Genomic DNA, 17,510 nt, shown 5'->3' with positions numbered 1-17,510 from the left:
AAAAAAAACAAAATTACAACAGAATAGACGTCTCGCGCTTCGGTTCGGCAAAGCCGGAGTATTTACAAATGCCATGTCCCCACGTCCGATTTTCTTCAAGCACGTAACTTTGAAGGGATTAACCGGGTGGGAAAGCCTAAGCAACGAACTTTTGCATGTCCGCGGACATCACAGTGACCTGTGCATATTAGTGTAGTCGGCCTTAGGCATGACGGCATCATCACCAAAAGCAAAAAAAGCAAAAAGCAAAAATCTTGCTTAACCATGCATAACCATGTGTTCCCACTACCCTGGTGTAGATGAAGTATGGAAGCAACTCATCATCATCATTTTATTTTAGTGGTTAATTAATGTGATGGCTCATGAGTGCACTGGACTAGCAAATCAGCCGAAATAGGGTGCAAAGATAATGTCCCTGGTAATTACACTTGCACAGTGTCCTTCTAGTGTGCAATGTATTTTTTTTCGTTTATTTTTTCCTTCCTTTCTTTTTGTGCTACTATTCAGCTCTCATAAGCCACGTATGCCCTCATGTAAGTATCTTACTTGTTCTTGTATCCGGTGCTTGCTCTCTCGACAGTAAAATTTCGGCAAATACGTTCATCGGGAATCTGTTCAAGTTGTCATTCACTCCTAATTCTTACGTACGTACCTGCAGTGTGTATGCCAAACACAACTCATTCACCCGATTATAATGTCATTAAGAGTCATTAGTGTTCCTATAACGTCAAACGCCAGGCATTAGAAAGAGAGAAAGATATGCGCAAGTGATGCAGCAGTGGTGAGCCGTAACGAAAAGACAGTGAATTCGTCAAATTAAGCAATGAACTGACTTACTTATATCAAAGATACCTACAGTGCGAATAAAAATATATTTCGTATGTATGCGTAGCACAGTTCGGTTGAAGATACACGTAACGTTCATTCCGTTCTGAGCCAGTTTGTCGCTGGCCGGAACGCGACAGCATAATTGTACGAATCCTAACCGCACAAGTGGTATCGACAGCGTGATTTGGCATTGGCGGATCATCTCACAAATGAAAAACGACGCGATCAAGAAGCCTACGTCGATCGAGCAGACGCTCGCTGCCACTATCGCCTCTCTGCATTCCAGTATGCTCCGTATAGAGGGAGGGAAGTCTAGAAGAACACTGACATCACTTACGTCGGCGGTGTAGACCGCGTGAACAGCTGCCGCCATAAAAATGGCGGCCCCCATGTCTGTTTCGCAATGGTAAATTTACGATTATTTAGAATATGGGACTGTTTTGTGTAAATGATGGGTGGTTGCAGACACAGTTCGTTATGGGCTTACAGAGTATTGTTACAGTTTCAAAAAGCCAAGGTATCTCCGGAGCTGACCTTTAACACGAAGGTTTGATCTTAAAAAAAAAGAAAAAGAAAACGTCAGCGAGGCAACTGAGCTGCTGCAATATTTATTACTGAAAAATGCAGTCATTGAACCTATGGCCTATAAACAACTGAAATACAGCCTGGCAATATAATTACACATCAATATATTGTTCTTGTATAACGCTAAAACTCGAGTGTGCTCCTGCAATGAATGAATTCCTTAAACTCATGACACTGCTTCCATGCAGGCGTGGTGTTACCAGCAGGTGTTATGTCGTCGTACGTCGACATTATTCCCATCTTCAGCGCGCTTCAGAAGATATTGGCGCAGATCGCTCGGGGCACAATAACGTTCGCTGCAAAACGTCACCTGAAACAGCATCAAGACCAAAGAGAAATGGCAGATATGATGCAAGTTACACAGACGTCAGCCTACGATGGCGACACAGCTGTTTATTTGAGCTCGCCTGTCGCTATGCACGTGGTTTGCCCTGTTGATTGTGGTTCGCACGAAGATCATCCTCTACACGTTCGCTTCCCAGGATGACCCACCACTGTTCACCTCAGCGTACACAAGCAATACCGTCTCCGCTGATGCCGCGGGCGAAGACAATTCCGTACGCGCACTGCGCTCACAAGATGTCTTGACGTGTGAACGACAACATCCATTTTATGACTTACGCACGCGACGGAAACGTCACACCCAGCGTGACTCTCTGAAATTGCTAACCCGCATTGCCCGCCATTTTATAAATTATTCAGTTCATCTCGCGCCACTGGAGAGGATGGCTTTCGGCAATGTGACATGCGCGGGAAACTCTTCAACTGCTGTCGCTGTAAACAGATATCAACCAGGAATGCCACCACACACACCAACGGTGTTTAGTTTAATGAAAAGAGTTTATGTCCGGTCAGCGCAAGAACATCTAGCAGCGCGGTATGTCAAAAAAGAAAACAGAGAGAGATGTAGAAAAGAGATAAAACGCACAGGTGGAGCGTCGAAGAACAGTCCTGGTCACTAGGGCTAAACAATGAGTGAGGCAGAACGCCTTCATGAACATGGCCATTCCCAGCATTACAGGCTCATGCAGGAGCAGAACGCTCATTCTCATAGATTCATTCACCGATAAATACGGGTGGAGCAACTTCGTCGTGTGGATGTTTCTTGCACTCATGAGTAGCGGGAGAGCCTGGGCTCAAATGCTGAGGCTCGAGTGGAGGAGCACCAGATTTCAGTACGCCGATATATTCGTCGTTCGCTTCCCCATTGGTTGCATCTTCTGCTCTCGAGGAATACATAGTGGCGATCGCCTCTTTTAAAGCTCTCAACAGTAATAACCTGTTGAGACTGTTTTCACGATCACGTGCTTCCGTGTAAGGCAGGAAGAGCCGCACCGATGCCCAGCCACCTGCCTCCGCACATTTACTCCACGCGGTCGTTTTCCATTGACGATCGTTCGCATCAACATGGGGCGGAAGTAATTTTCTTGCATCACCGTGTCTCTTACCCAGACAGAACACCATCTCCTACGGACGTCCGAAATAGATCCCAATGTTCATATCCGAAAACTGACCTCCGTGGGACTCTCCTCGGATATTTGTGGAAGGATATCCGTAGCCGTATTTCCGCAGGAGGTCATGTTGCGGCCGTTTCACGGATTGTCCCAATCAGCTCCGTGATGGGATGCTGTACGGATTATGTATTTGAAGAGAGAGAGAGAAACGCGGGACGATGTAGCACTGCAGAAATTCCGCTTTCCATGAACCAACTCACTTTCTCAAGCTACTTGAGTAAGAAACAGAGACACTACCTCTACGCCGACTTAATACGCCGAACAATTTCTCATTTCGCCGTTGTTTGTGCACGCAATCGAGTTAAACTTGGACAGCTCACCCTTCATTTCGACTCACAGGCGAACAGGACTCTCGAATGTGTAGAAGCAGCCGCCGGCTCTAAAGCGAAACGCACCGCCTCGAAAATATTGTCGCCACCGGCGAGCCAGCTCGGAAGATCTCTGATTGGGTGCGCATTATATGTATAAATATTTGGATGCTCATTGGTCGCCAAGAACTGGCGTCAGTTTCCTTCGCGCTGATTGGGCGAGAGTCATTTGATTGAGGCGCGCGTATGCAAACGATCGGTCGAACGGAGGGAGACATCGCACATCGCGTCTGTCCGGCTACGCGTGTTCTCTCGGACTTCGGACTGCAACCGTTGTGCACGCAGACGCTAGGGGTAGTTTGAGGGTTTTGAACGCTTTAGATTTAGATTGTGGCGAACTACTAATGTGAGAACGGAATGGCACATCCACCTGATCATCACAACAGCGGGAAGACGAACATGACGTGGAATCACTGCACCTCCAAAGGACGCAGAAATCGTCAGAGAGGAAGTCTGCACTCTTTCCGACGTACTGCAGGTGAACGGTATGACAAGTTTGATTACTTTTTTGTGACCGAAGGAAGTAATGCAGGTTTATCACGTTAAGTGTATTACGTACAACATTTACGAGTCACTCGGTACGTTAGCGGCGTTTCATTGTGCAGTGCATTGCCGTAACTTGTACGTTTCTGATATGCCGCTAATCAAATTATGTGCGGTTATGCTAGTTGCTCCTCATGCACGTCGCAGCCGTTCATTCACTGTGATTTACGTTCATTCACTGTGATCTACGAACATTCGTGACAAATGCGCTTTGTTGTTCAAATACGAAATCAAGATCGATTGCCTATCATAGCAGTGATTTTCGTGCAGAGTTACGGATCATCAATAGATTTTTTTTTTTTTTTTAGTTCTCCCGCAGCCATCGGCAACGACGACGCACATAGCTCAGCATTGGCTTCTGAACTGCCCTTCGATGTCGAAGCACCTAAAGCTCCAGTGAAGCCTGTTACAAGACAAAAAAAGATATGTACTGTAGCTTTTTCGAGGCAGTTCCCGAGGACAAATAAACTTGATTTGTCATACACCATCGCTTTCTGATTGTCTGCTTTGGGACAGCATGATCGTTGCTGTACAGCAATCGCCGAAGACAAACGGACGAGGCTGGGCGGTAGGGGGGACGAGAGGAGAGACGAAAAACCAGACGAGAGAAGGGGGAGGAGGTTGAGAAAGGAGGTCGGTCTGCGCATGCGCACTGGGCCCCAGCTTTTTTCCCGCGCAGCAGCTCGGGGACGCTGTGAGTGGCTCCTGGAGATCACGTGGTTTAAGCGCCTGCCATTTTTCCTGGACCATTGCGTAAACGGGAGCTTCCGGCGGATGGTAGAAGCTCGCGAGAACACCAATGTACAGTGTCTGTTCCCTGTTTGGAAGTGAATGCAACTTCATTTCCAAAGCATTTCGTCTGAGGGGCCCAATCTCTTGTTGCTGTTTCTTCTTTCTTTTCTTTTTATTTTTATGTTTTTTTTGTTTGTTTGTTTTTTTTTAAACGCCGAGCTGATTTTCCCTCATGGGAAGCAAAGCGGAGCAACAGAAAGTGAAACGAGCGGCGACGGTGGCAGATGTTAAAAAAATGGCGGAAACACGCTTTATATTTTACTACAAAGCGTATACTGACTTCTGAAAAATAACAAAGTAACACGCGCTCGAGATACACGCTACATCCCAGAGAGCTCCTGTTTCTGTCCGTATCTCCTGGTTATGTCCGAAAAGTGCACGTTCGTAGGAAGTTCGAAGCCCGGCCAAGTGGATCTCCGTAGTATCTCCACTGGAGGAATTTCATTATTCTGCTGATATCCGTATCTCCGTGAAAGTATATCCGATAGACATCTGTAGGAGATAATGTTCTGACTGGATATTAACCGCTGCTATGAACCAGATTTCGCTACTACGTTTAAAGTAGTGCGGAAGGAGCAGTTCTACAAAATCGCAGTTGTTCAGAGAGGCACCCACGAAAAACGGCGTGTCTGTAACATTGTCAACTACTGTATGAGGAAGGAGAAGCTTGGCCGTTGTTAGGTATTCATAAAAGCTGCAGTAAGTGAGTAGCGTGTATCCGTTTTCATCCAGAGCATTAATTGGAGCGTAAGGTATCGGATTTTTCTGTGAATGTGTTCAGGAGCAGCAGCTTTAATATTTTGATATCTTCAACGCTCATTTCCCCGTTCCGTTTATTTTTAGCCTTTGATGATTCACTGGTGGCTGTTGATGTTTTGCAAGCATTCAATAGTAATGGTGTACTCTGGCTCACGTCGCGATGACTTGTTTCCGTGTAAGGCGGAATGAGCTGCACCGATGCCCAGTTACTCCGGTACACACTTTTACACCATGCGGTCTTTTCGTCCACTGCACAAACATTCAAGTCAACATGAGGCAGAAGCAATTTCGTAGTATCCACGTCACTCATATCAACGGCGTCTTACAGCACGGTGTAGGCGCTACTTTTGAAGGAGTGGGGGCCCAACAAATTCACAGTCGTCTAGCCACACGCTCACACGCAGTGGAGTATTTCCAAGATCAAGCACTGTAAGAGGAAGGAGAAACTTTGCCGCTTTCAAGTATCCATTATGGCAGTAGTAAAGGAGGTGCGTATCTCCTGTTTCATCTGGAGCGTTAATTGGAGTGTTAGAGATCAGGTACCTTAGGATATCCTGCTCTTTAGTCTTTGCAGCATATCGGGCAGACTTTGCTTCACTTATAGTGTTAGACGCAACTGAGACATGAGGAAGAAGTAGCTTGAAAGTGGCAGAGCACTCTTTGTACCTGATGCCGATTCGTAGAGCAATTCCGCCGTCAACGTTAACGGAGTCGATGTTCAAATGAAGAATGAGCAGTTTAATAATGGCAACGTCATGATTACCGAGTGTCTTGTATTCTGTGTCGTCCAATTGCGGTTCCCTATGCACCACACTTTTATCCAGCGAATCACTGTTGTCCATGCCCATAGAAAGCGCAGTGATGTCGTGTTTATCCCATGCGTCCACACCAGTGTAAGGAAGTATAAGTATAACTGCTTCCAGGCAACCAGAGCATACGCTTGCGTGCAAATTCGCCTTGTCCTGATGCGCGTGGCTATCACTAGGATCAGTGTGAGGAAGAATGGCTTTCGTCACTCCGGTGTATCGATGAAAAACGCTGCTATACAGCAGCTCCTCTATGAATGGAGATCGGGTGGGGGAGAAGAAGTTCTACAGCATCAAGATTCGTTAGACACACAACGGGAAGGGGAACACCTTCCGGCGGGTTTTTAGTGGTGTACCAACCACTGGGTGATGACGCAAAAGGAAGTAGAAGCCTCAGGATGTCTATGCGACCAAAAAGAGCGCGAACCGTACACATATAACTCACATTTGGCGAAGAATAAGGAAGAAGCAGGCGCACAATATGGGGTTCACCAAAAATGATACTGATATGTAAGGGGGTACGTTGCACGTCATCCGTAATGCAGTCAATATTCACAGGGGTGTGTGCTGCGTCTGCCGAAGAACTGATGTTTTCCTGCAAGTATTGTGGCGCAAGCTTCATGCACGTCTCCCTGGGACACATCTGATTGTTGCAAAGCTCTCTAAGCAGAACATACAAGAGTTCCTTACAACGCTCGTAAACGACTTCACTTAAGAATGAGCTATGAAAACCTCGCTCAGACGTGATGTTTTCCACCATTGTCGGCAGTTGTAAAAACCAGTTGATAGCAGAACCTCCGCTACAAGCACAGAAGGCGTCAAGTCTATCCCACGAGCGAATCTTATCAGCGTACATAAGATGTGTCATACCTAACATATCTTCCTGTGTTAGTACTTTGTTAACAGAAAGGCAATTTAAGATATCTTGATTAGCACGCAGCGCTGCGACATGCAGATGTGTTCTATCGAGTGCGTCTTGGGAGTAAGCGTGTTCTGTAGCTGCTTTGACGCTTACAATGTCGTTGTTCATAATACTGCTCTGCATTGCGTGTCGCTCTGCCGCGAATCCTTCCAAGAAGGTCAACATGCCCACATAGCTAGATTCTCCGTTCAAGCCAGAAATTATGCGTGCTACCCTTACATCGCCTGTGGCATTAGCCTCTTTTACCCTGTTGAAGAGCAAATCTGCTGCGAAAAACTCGCCGAAGCTGTGATGCACAAAATGAGGGCCATCATTTGTCAGGCACAGTATTATACCATGTTTTTGCTTGTTCTCCTTGACAGCCATTATCAAACGGCCCTTCGATTTCAAGTCGTTGTATTCACTTTCGCTTACGAGTTCCTTCAGGGCGTCCTCGGGCAGAGGCGATTTTAGGGCTAAAATGGCATGGTTGTTCTGAAATATCGGCTGCAGCGTGTCGTCATCATCTTTCTGTCCTCTTTCTTTTTTTTTTATGCGATATAGAAAGTACTTGTACTCGACAAACAATCTGTACACAGAGAGAAGCGTAAAGCAATCCTGGGAGCTGCACATGCTTTGCACCAATTCACAGTAGTCGGGGTCAGAAGCTTCGCCTTGTTCCACCTCCGCCACCATTCGGAGAATTAGAGGATTTCCTAGAAGAAAGCTCTGTTTCTCCTTAAGGTAATTAATAGTGCTTTTGACTGTCTTCCTATCGGTCGTCGCATTCTGTATCGATTTCTGATATTTCTCCAGAAACTCATCTTGATCTTCCTCCGGGAACGCAGCTATGTCGAAAGGCACCACGGGCATTTATCTTGAATTGCATTCCTACATATCGTGGTGTGAATATCAATCTTTTAGACAGTTTTACTTAAGCTAAAACCTTCGTGAACTCAAGGATATTTTTGCGCGTGATCTCCTGGATTTCGTCAAGGGCATCAAAAATGACCCATACGTGAAACGGACTTCCCTCAGTGACCGTTCGCTGAAACAGTTCAAACGCCTGTCTACTTGTTTTCACGCAACACAACATAGCGAACTGCTTGAAATTCATGCCTCCAGTTTCTTCATTAAGCAATTTCATTGCTTCTTGCCTCTTCGGGTAACTACTGACGTAAGGTACCCATGCTTTCTTGTCTGCTTTGTTGATTTCATTGCAAAGCCGCGTGGCCAGTACGGTTTTTCCCGCTCCTGGGTCTCCGGAAACAGCAATGACTTTCTCACTTACTGTAAGGAGGAAATGTGCTGAGTGAATTTCTTTCCCGGTAATGGGAAGGTGACTCAGGGCACCATTTGATCTTTTCCATACGCAACGTCCTCCACAGAATTCAAGAAGGTGAACTGTCTTCCCCTTGGAAGGTTCCGTTGCGACAAGGCGATCGTAGTCACTGTCCTTCTCCAGGAGAACAATTTGCTCGAAACTGTCTAAGAAGCCGATTCGCTTCACAGCAAGGCCATTTTGCAGAGACGACTGGAGTGTTTCCTTTGAGCACCCGATGAAAGCGAAAGCTACGTCTTTTGGACGCTCTCTAAGTTTCCTCAAGTCAACTTCAACGGACCTACCGCACTTTTGGTTAATGTAGCAATGGCTTACATCCTCCTGAAGTCCCTCCAATTCAGGCCCAAAATATAGTACTCGTTTTCTGCACAGTGTCAGAAACGTCTCTTCCTGGCAAGTTTTCGAAAAGCTGTCGACGTTGAGGATGTTTTTGATAAAAAAAACTGCTGGTTGGAAGACTGAAGAGCGATCCTCGACTCTGATAATGTTATTCCTCCTTTCAGTTGTGATGTTCTCAAAAGTAGCCCTGTGTACAGTGTCCATATAAATTTTGATATCACGTAACATACTCTGTTTAATTCTTTGGAGACAATGCTGAAGGTTGTCCCTTGACGTTAGCAGAATTACCTTCATGCCGGTGACGTCATGCAGCCTTTCGAGAAATTGAGAATTACTCTGAGAATTACCTTTTTCCTCGCGAGATAAGCAAGAAGCTGCACAGGACTTCATAGGTTCTGTCCCCCCACTGCGATGCCTCGAGAAATAGGTATGGAACTTTAGCAGACCTCACGAGGTCGTTCACCACGGTCGTTCACCAGGTCGTTCAGAACGACCTCACGAGGTCGTTCTCTTCTGTCAATGGCAAGGTACATGTCAGCCCTGATGTCCGCAGTCTCAGGAGATCCTTCATCCACTTCCGGGCCACCTTGCTCTTTCAATGCTGTCGTAGTCGTCTTCTGCGTGGAGGTTCCCGGATCACACGTACCTGAAATATAATAAGGCAACAGCGTTCAGTTACAATAACGTTGACGACAAGACCTTTGGCGCGCCTGTTTCGAAACGACGTGAGCGGAAGAGACAATCACCGGCAGGTTCGCGCATTCTGGAAGGCGCAACTAGCTCAAGTTTTCCAACATGTTCGGACGCGTTTGGTTGGTTGCTGAAAGCTCATTCGCCACGCTACGAAAGTGTTTCGATGTTTAATGGGTATATTTCTTGCCAATCGTCGCACGTATTTTCGCTTGCAATCTCTGTGTCATCAATGCAACAACGCTGTACTGACAGCATGTACAATGCAAGCGACGATGATGTTATGCGTAACAGGGGGCAGTGGCAGGGAGAAAGCAACATCCTTTTAGTGTCTGGACTTCTGGGTGGGTTTTGTAACTCTCTCGCTTGTCCTTCGCTTTCAAGGAGCACGGAAAGGGTATTCAAGCTATAAAATAACCGCTAGTATTTTGTGACAAGGCCCACGAAAAGCGTACGCGAGAAATATTTCGGGTCAATAAGGTCCCACTACTACGCAACTTAACTGTAAAAAACGCTGCCGCGGCGGGAGGTTTCCGGACACCATGTCTAGGCCACTCCTCCAATCCTGTGACGTCATACCAGAGATGCGGCTCATTCGCTGCGGAAAATTCGGCTGCTCTCGGCAGAGCGAAGTGATATACTTGCTTCTTGCTATTCATTCCAAGATATCAAGCAGGAAGAAAAAAAGCTTTTTCAAAATGGTATCTGTTTACCAATGGCACGATACGGTGGTTCTTTTATCATAATTGCGTGCATCTACGAGAGAGAGTACGTACCGCATGTACGTCGGCATCGGCGTCCCGTATGTGGCGGTGTTCAGCGTGGCTCATTGTGTTTTGATTGCGTCTCTCGTTTTCGTTCTATTTTATCAAGGCAGAGCATAGGGCCTGTATAACTACCCCTACACGTGTGTTACAGATGTGTATGTGTTTGATTGACGTGGCCTGCGGTGATGCCGTGATGAGTTCGAAGCTGCGCAAACGAAAACAAAAAGGACGCGCGGCTTCTAGATGCATCAGGTTCTCGCAAATGACACACCAAGAAGTAGGTTGATAGCCTTGATTCAACGTGAGGATGATCAATCTGGCACTGGACTCCGAATATGCAGTCTACGTTTCAACGAGACTGATTGACCACCTAGCGTCGTGAAATTCATTGGCGCCGACTTCTGGATCTATCTGAAGCGACGTCTTGCTCCGTCGCTCAATCTACTGACGCGAGCGAGTAATGGAAACGGCAAAGCAAGCTAAGGAACTTCCCTCACCCCAGTTAACCACCGCGAAGAAGAAGTACAAGCACCTGCACCGCAACCCGAGCTGCCCAGCGCAAGCGTCTATCAGAAGAAACTGTAACGTAAAGAGCAGACGACGCTTCGACATCTGTCGTGTCGATGACCGATCCCGGCAGATGTTACATCGCGAACCCTCCTCTAACTGGATGCAAGCAGGCTCCAACAGCTCCCCATAGAGCCCATAAATCGAGATAATTCACACAACACTGGGCACACGACCAATGAAATTGCAACGTGGTGGATATTATGCAGAACCAGTCGGCCAATCAGAAGCCTGAATGTCTGGCTGGCCTTTCGGCCGGTCCCGGCTACCATCAAACTCTAGTGGATTTCAGGCCTGCCGCCGTTATTCGGTATTCAAGTTAAAGCGATTTTTGGGTAAAATAAAGATTTATTTGATACAAAGCACTGATTCAAAGATTTGATACATGGGTGCACTATGCGTACAAAGCCCACTGCGTTGCGAACACACTGGGACAAAGTTCGAACATGAAGCAGAACGAACACACCGTTCACCTCCTAATACCGAGGCAGTCTCATGAGTGCGTATCATTTCATGATGAGCATCTTTTCGTTTCGCTGCTTGCCTTGCATACATTATAGCGAAACGAAAAGCGCTTGTCTGGCACGTAATCCTGTCCTTGTTGACAGTCCTCGAAATCCAACGGCGCCCGAACTTGTTGGTCACGCTCCAATTCATGAAGCATTCCGGTACCGCAGTTGATAGATTGTTCGTGGGATAATGGTTGCGTCCAGAAACAGCACAACAGGTGTAGACTCACAATGACGGACGGATAAACCCGCGAACATATTTCTGCAAACTGTCCTGTCGATTGACACCATCCAACACAGGAGGACGACATGCCGGCCGTGCTATTCCGAAGCTATGCTGAAACGGCCGGGCCGAGACGCTGCACGCACATGCGGGAGTACAAAATGAGATTTCAAAACATTCTCGGCCAGTCGGAGCGCGCGCACAGTCTCGGCCAATGCGCTTGCAACATCGTGTATGGGCGCACTGGTACATACCCTACAGACGCACCCGCGGGTACCTGAGGAGAACTGCAAGTGTTTCGTCACATCGCGACTCGCGTTCTCTGGCTTGTCACGCTGCCTCCACAGAAAAGCGCAAACTATCGCGCGAGTGAGAGATTTAAACGTCTTCCGGGGGCGTAACATGTTCGCTATAGCACAGTGTTTATGGTGTAAAATCACAACACACTGGCGACACATCTGAACGCGGTCAAAGAGGGAAAGAATGCTCTCCTCTTTCCACGCTCCCTTAAGATTTGTGCCTGCTCGTGCTCACAAAGATCACATGTCGTACAGCAGTGCAGCTTTCGTTTTCTGCAGCTGCAGTTTCTGTGAGGAACGAACACAATATAAATGTGGAATCTGGCTTGAATGTGTGTTGTGATTCAATTGTTTCGTCACGTGTACGCTCTCTTTGTTAGAGACCAGCATTGGTGGCTTTGCCACTCACAAGATAAATAAGTTTGAGGCAGTTGTTATTCCAACAGTACGTACGTTGAATAGACTTTTCGTTTCATACCTGGCGGTGTGAAATCACATACACTAAGTTAGCGCGGGTACTTCTTGCTTTAATGTATCTATTATTTTCATGGGTGCTGCAGACTCGTCGATTGGAGGAGACGGAAACAACGCCTTAGATATTTTACTCAACAACGCTCTAGAGTTAGAAGCCGCTCAGAGGAGAAAGGCACGTCCTGAAGACCCGTGACTCCGTAAGACACCCGCCCGCGGCATTCCATTTGTCAAAGTCACCCTTCCTTTGCTTCTTATGGAGTGCCATTAATCTTTATTCCAGAGGGGGGATTTCGGGATTTTTTCCAAATCCAGCATATGCTGATGTCATGTATTCTATCGCATATTTACGCCATTATATCGAGTGGGATTTTCGACACAGTGATCAGCGGTTCACAAGTAGGGGATGACTCTATAATTTCGATATCGATTCGAACTGCACTCTAAGAAAAAAGGGTAGTCGCGAGGCGTCAGATGCGGCCTGACCCCCAAGTCGCTCTTTCTCTGGCAATGACTCCACCCTTCCTTCTCGCACTCGTTCGAGCGGAATCTGTTGCGTGCGAGAACGAAAGGAGAGTTGACCCGTGGAGCCGCTAGCAGTGCCCTCAAAACGTGAGACCAAGGGCCCGAAACTCGCCAGTTCCTTTGCGGGATTAAGTGAGGCGCTTCATGCGTTTCACGTCATCGGACGTCAGAAAACCTCATAAATTGAACGTCATGGAGACATCCGGTGGCTAGTGATTACTGATTGGTTCCCATGAGGACGAATTCGTTTTCTGAGCGATGATTGGCCGTTTTCAAATTTGTTCTTCAGCGTTCAAACAGGCGACAGCGCGGCGGCTGTGCCGGTTGGAACCGGCGTCCACGGAATCGCCGGCGTCCGTTTCGGACGGCTTGTGTTGTGTAGCGGTTGGGTTGGAGCATGAGTTCTGATTTTTCCTGTTTAAAAACGCAATCTGTATCATGTGAGTGTCCTCGAACAGTCACAGCTGCCAGGTAAGATGTCTGCGCAACATTTCTGCTCTGCTTCTTGGTGTAGCAACAATTCGAGAGTCCAACGCCTCGTACCCGATACCCGGCCAACGACTGCCGACAGGTAAGTCATTTGTCATTGCTTGTTGCCTTACAACACCGAATTCACTTCGTGTATTGTGAATAAGTTGCTTAACAGTTCCCCTAAATCGGGACCGGAATACGCTGTGATCGAGACAGACAGCGTAGCTTTGCAGATACGATGGTAGACTATATTTCGGTTCGTGAAACAATATCATCTAAATGTTATGATTAAACACCCGCTCACATCGTACTATATAAATGTATGACGCTACTGTAAGACTGATTCTCGGTGATTTCACTCGACAAGTTTCGTCCGACATTGACTTAGTAGCTGTTCTGTACGTAGCGCCAAAGCCAAGTTTCTCAAGCTATTCGGCCGAATATATCATTGTGAAGTTGCGCAATAAAAGGTATTTTTTGTACTAAGGTCGCTCATCACACCCTATGGCTGCGAGCTTCCCACAACCCTGCCACCGTTCCTATTTTTCGCGTTCAATAGCACCTTTAGTCTTTCTATTTACATTCCAACTTTTACATGCGTAGCTGTATATCTGATACTAATTTTCATCTTGCAGTCACTGAGCTCCAGCCCCCGGTAGCAGTGCTTGCCAGAGGCAGTCCGACATTACCAGGCCTCTTCAAGCAAATTCCGGAGCAATATAAAAGTCATATTGTTTTCGTTATTGCAGTCATGCCGTGTACCTCTTGGTTACTTGCTAACCGTATGTCGCACAATGAAATACTTCATGTGACAAAAACAACCAAGGCTCCGTCGTATTCCTGTAACTCCCACTACATTCCGACAAACGTGAACCAAAAAAACAGTGAACGGAAGAAAAGACAAAAAAAAAAAAAGAACAACAAGCGAGGACGGGAAGCACAGCAGAGAGGAGGAAAGTAGTGAGAGAGAGACGGATGACACGTCATTACGTCATTCGCGACGTAATCAAAAAAGAAAAAAAAGGGTGGCTAATCCTCAGTCATTGGTCCAGCTCCGGAGGTCACGTGAGTTTTCAGCTACAATAGATTTGTACTACAGCTTCGCACCCCTGGTGAGACTGCGTGAAACGGCTATTCGCATGCAGCAAAACGCATAGGGGAAAATTTTGCTCTGCTAGTGTGTCATGTACATACAAAGATTGTGCACCGCTTAGACAACTAAAAAGTAAAACGATAAAGTGATAACATACACATGCACGCATAATGCGCCTCCCAACTCATATTTCAGGCTCCGGGATTTGCCACTCCACGTTTGGGACCCGGTTAACGGATTTGAAACATGCAGAAACGCGCGAGGGTGCTTCACATGTTATGTCTAGTTTTCTAACATTTCGTTCTTCATTTCCGCGGGACGTCTGCGTGAGGATAGCACGACTGTCACTCTGTTTGTGAAATACAAGTCGTCGACGAAGCAAAATCTCACTGGGACGCTTTTAGGCGATCACCGTGCGGATGACGTGAAGTAAGCATTACGGGGCTCAAGCTTTCGGTACCGTAACAGACAAACTCCTGATACAGGTAAATGTATATCTGATTTCGTTGTATTGCATGCGTTTTCTGCGCTTATTTGCACAATGAATACAGGGACAGTTGTGCTGTGTGAGGAAGATGTGTGTTTAAGGGTACACGCAAAAGTCTACCGTACAAACGCACTTGCTTAGAAGATCTTGAAACAGTATCGCGTCTGACTGCATGTTGCTGTGTAATTCAGCATATAAATCAGGAAGGGAGTTACTCAGGACAGAAGCCGCCGATATTTCGAACAGAGACTGTTCTTCTTCTGGGCACCGTCCTCATTATTGGCATGGTATTTAAAGGGTTAGGTGTGACGTGTTTAAAGGTTCATGCGAAGGTTCATGCGAAAGGTTCGCATGAACCTTTAAACACGCCACACCTAACCCATGAAGAGAGATGAAGTCTGCCAAGCCTGGCGAGACATAAAATCTGTCTAGTCGGCTGTGATGGCCACGTGTGTTAACCCAGGTGAACTCATATGCGTCACCATGCACGTGGGACCAAGTATCAATTAAACCAATCGAGTTCACCAGGCGCTCCAGCTCTCTGTTCGCCTGCCGGCCGTGCTGGCGGTCTATCGTACAGTTAAAATCACCTGCAAAAATTAAGTTCTGATTTCCATAAAAAAAGTGTCAATTCTGCGAAAAAAATCCGAGCGCTCACCGCGGCGCACGGGGGCGTAAACATTGACAACACGCAGTGTTTTACTCTCATGTTCCAGCTCGACAGCCACCACCCTTCCCTCGGTGTCCGTGTCAAACCACCTGATAGATTCCCGAAACGACTGAAAAACTAAAATTCCCACGCCAGCTCTGTGGGGCGAACCACAGCTAAAGAACGCTTTGAGCCCATGTGAAACCTCTAAGGACTTTATAGCCCGACCGGATAGGGACCCGGTTTCTTGCAGGAGAAGGATGTCTACGCGAGCAGACCTTGCCCAGTCGATAACTTCTAACTGATTCACCTCCCTGCTGAACCCACGTACATTTAGTGTGGCAAGACTGAACAGGGACATTAAGAGAAAAATTGAGGACGCGAAAACGCTAGTTAGGAATCTCGCACTGCAGACCCCTCGGATACTTGGCGCTTCCGTTTCGCAGCAGATTCGATGAAGTCCATCGCGTCAGCCACTGCACCTTCCTCATCTAACTCTAGGTCAATAACTAACCTGTCGGAGCTAGAAGACGCTACACTGTCCCCATCACCCCCAACTCCAGTATCACCACCAGCATCCCCGTCACTAACTGCGACCACTGCCTCAGTATGAGCTACAGCAGCTCTCTTGACAATGACCTCACCACTGGGAGAAGCATTGTCGGGAGACGCCACGACTGTGTCAGGGTCACCAACACCACGTTCATTTCCAGCCGCCACACTAACAGCTTCTATAACGGGATGTTCATCTGACACAACTACGGTTGGGGTGTCCGCACTGGCAGCCTGCGCAGCTTGCACAGCCGGCACAACGGGCGCTTTCGGTGGCACTCGACCAGTCCCAACACGGGAAGCTCACGTCGCGGCCGAACACTCGGACACGGCGTGGTCTCCACCGCAACGCCTACACAACGCATCGCAACACTCATGTCCAACCTCACCACAGCGGGTTCAAAGCGGGGCCACACAGTCCTTCTTAAAGTGACCTTCCGCGTTGCAACGCATGCACACGCGCTTTAGGCCATCATAATTGATGGTCAAGCGCTTACCGCGTACGCTGATGAAATTCGGAACAGGGGATCGCATTTCCATAAGAACACGACGATTCCCTGTTTCGATTCCTTCCAATTCCTTCTGAAGGAATGTCTCACGGCTCACCTTGGTGACTGGCCCATATCTCGTGAGTGCAGTCTCTACCGCGGTATCGGGAATGGGGTCCGGTACCGAAATAACCGTCACCGTGACCAAGTTGGACTCGAGCGAGACCAACTCAATCACGCTGCCCTTCACTGTAAGTGAACCAAGGGCTTTCAGCTTTTCAGCAGCAGCCCTTGACTTCAATATCAAGTCGCATGCCCCACCTCCAATGTGACGCATGCTCTTCACAACTTTTCCTACCGTCTTCACTAGTGGAAGGAGGAAATCTACCCGCGACACGCCTGGAGGCAGTGTCACAGAGAACGGCTCAACCGCCGGCGGTATACACTTTACAGGCCTCACATTGTGAGGCTGCAGTAAGAAAACACACAAGAAATGAACACGGACAAACGAATACTTACCCAATCAAGGCAAAAGGAACACAAGGCAGGAGCGAGCACAGAACACGTCGTCTTCAGTCTTCGTCTTCGCGTCGCGTCGCGTGTAGCGTGTAGCGTGTAAGTAGCGTTACTACTGTTACCGCGTAGATCACCGCAAACGCGAAATACGAGTCAGGCGGCTGCTACCTACCATCAGTGCCAGTCATCCAACTTTGCTGGTGTGGCGGATGCGTTTAGAATAATGATGTTCGTCACCACTGCTCCCCTCGCGATACGCGATGACAACGTCGCTTGAGATAACTAGTGCTGGTGGCACCATTCTGTGAAACATTGTATCGAGTCAGAAAGGCTTGTTTTGCCCCAAAGATGTTAATCAAACTGTCAGGAAGATGAGATACCAATAACATGAATTGACAATGACAATAATTTGGTATAATCACTCGC

At 47.4% G+C, this 17,510-nt stretch overlaps 1 long non-coding RNA gene across 1 annotated transcript; it reads right to left on the bottom strand.

The window, feature by feature from the left end:
• Positions 1 to 1,500: 1,500 nt before the first annotated feature.
• LOC135374082 (uncharacterized) lies at positions 1,501 to 17,202 on the bottom strand. Its single transcript, XR_010416748.1, has 3 exons — positions 17,088 to 17,202; positions 9,125 to 9,423; positions 1,501 to 1,723 (listed from the first exon to the last, which is right to left on the bottom strand). It is a non-coding gene; the product is annotated as an uncharacterized LOC135374082 (long non-coding RNA).
• Positions 17,203 to 17,510: the final 308 nt, after the last annotated feature.

The sequence above is a fragment of the Ornithodoros turicata genome, unplaced genomic scaffold (genome assembly GCF_037126465.1).
Source record: "Ornithodoros turicata isolate Travis unplaced genomic scaffold, ASM3712646v1 Chromosome42, whole genome shotgun sequence".
Lineage (NCBI taxonomy): Eukaryota > Metazoa > Arthropoda > Arachnida > Ixodida > Argasidae > Ornithodoros > Ornithodoros turicata.
This window is presented reverse-complemented; position numbering and strand designations above follow the sequence as displayed.